Raw genomic sequence first — 2372 nt, 5'->3', positions numbered from 1 at the left:
TTTTTCTTTCTTTCTTTTTTTTTTTTTTTTTGAGACAGGAATCTCACTCAGTTGCCCAGGCTGGAGTGTAGTGGTGCTCACTGCAGTCTTGACCTCCTGGGTTCAAGCGATCCTCCCACTTCAGTCTCCCAAGTAGCTGAGACTACAGGCATGAGCCACCACACCTGGCCATCCCCGACTCTTTCTTACCTCTGTTTATGGACAGTGTTCTTTCCTCTGCCTGGAATTCTCTCCCTACTCCCTCACCTCTCAAATCTTATGTGACTAACTCCTATTTGGCCTTTAGGTCTCAGCTTAAATGTTAGTTACTCCAAGATGCTTCCCCGATCTTGCATATTAAATTATACCTATCTGACTGACACTCGTATAGCAATTTTATAACATGAAAGAGAAGAAAAAAGAAAACAGAAATGTCGGCCAGGCACAGTGGCTCAAGCCTGTAATCCTGGCACTTTAGGAGACTGTGGAGGGCAAATCGCTTGAGCGTAGGAGTTGGAGACCAGTCTGTGCAACATGGCAAAAACCTGTTAGCCATAGAAATGACCCAGGCGTGGTGGCATGCGCCTGTAGTCCCAGCTACTGGGAAGGTTGAGGTGGGAGGATCACTGGAGCTCAGGAGGTCAAGGCTGCAGAGAGCAGTGAACTCATCACTGCACTCTAGCCTGGGCAGCAGAGCGAGACCCTATCTCAAAAAATAAAAAATAAAAAATTGTTGGCCAAGCATGGTGGCTCATGCCTGTAATTTCAACACTTTCAGAGGCCAAGGCTGGAGGATCGCTTGAGCTGAGGAATTGAAGACCGGCCTGGGCAACATAGTGAGATCCTGTCTCTACAAAAAAAAATAAATAAATAAATAAAAAATTAGACAGGCGTGATGGCAAGTGCCTGTGGTCCCAGCTACTAAGGAGGCTGAGGTAGGAGGATCTCTTGAGCCCAGGAGGTCAAAGCTGCAGTGAGCTATGATTGTGTCACTATACTCCAGCCTGGGTGACAGAGTGAGACCCTGTCTCAAAACAAAAACAAAACAAAACAAAACAAAAGCAGAAATCTCGGCATCAGAGGAAAAATAAAAAAAGAAAATAGAAATGGACTAGCTGATATCAGAGTGCATCACACAGAATAAAGGTCTTATTAAATTTTTATTTCAGAACATATTATCAATACACATACAGACACACACCCCTATGTATTGGGTTGCAATGCAAAATGCATTCTTACTGGGAATTGGATCAAAAAAAGTTTAAGACAGCTTGCATTAAGCTTTGTCTGGCAAAAGTATGCTAAGATTGTATCTGTCCAGTTCAGAGCTCCCCAGAGGTCCAGATATTGAGTCATGTCATCACTAGAAAATAACACCTGGGAAGCTCATTCAAAGAACCAGAGTGGAAGTGCAGACACAATTTCAGGATGCTGTTGCAGGGTGAACTCTGGATTTCTGTACTTTGGTTGGCTTATATTACATCCTCAAGGCCATTTAATCATATTCTCAGTCAGGTGTGTTTTCTCTCCATATATTTTTTCCTTCAAATAACAGATGACTTAATGGTTTCCAAAGTTGAATACAAATTTTTTTAACTTATTTTTTTCTGCCATGTACGATTAGGCCATGAATTGCATATTCCTAGAAAATACCAAATTAACTAAAATCTTAGAGGGAGGGTGGGAGGCAGTATGATGTGAAAGCAATAGGGGCTATTGCCCTGATCCCTGTTTCAACATTTGCTGGCTATGTGAATTCAGGTGAAGGGACCTAATATACATTAGCTGAGGACTTACTTAGAGCAAGGCCCTGTGTCAACTGTGGGAGGTATAAAAATAAACACTCTGTCTACACTGTGTCCTCAAGGTGTAAATAAGTAAATAAATAAACAGCCAAAATATGGCTGGGCGCAGTGGCTCACACCTGTAATTATAGCACTTTGGGAGGCCAAGGTGGGCGGATTGCCTGAGCTCAGGAGTTGGAGACCAGCCTGGGCAACACAGTGAGACCCTGTCTCCACTAAAATACAAAAAAATTAGCCAGGGGTGGCGGTGTGCAACTGTAGTCCCAGCTACTCGGGAGAATGAGGCAGGAGAATTGCTTGAACCCGGGAGGTGGAGCTTGCAGTGAGCCAAGATTACGCCACTGCACTCTAGCCTGGGTGACAGAGCAAGACTCCATTTCCAAAAAAAAAATATAATCCCTAGTGGCTAATGTAGCTTATCAGTCATAAATTCATTCATATATATATATACACACACATATATATATACTTTTTTTTTTTTTTGAGATGGAGTCTTGCTCTTTCACTCAGGCTGGAGTGAAGTGGCGCAATCTTGGCTCACTGCAACCTCTGCCTCCTGGGTTCAAGTGATTCTCCTGCCTCAGCCAA

Source organism: Mandrillus leucophaeus, unplaced genomic scaffold (assembly GCF_000951045.1).
Source record: "Mandrillus leucophaeus isolate KB7577 unplaced genomic scaffold, Mleu.le_1.0 Scaffold573, whole genome shotgun sequence".
NCBI lineage: Eukaryota > Metazoa > Chordata > Mammalia > Primates > Cercopithecidae > Mandrillus > Mandrillus leucophaeus.
The sequence above is the reverse complement of the archived record's forward strand: the minus strand, read 5'-3'. Positions refer to the sequence as shown.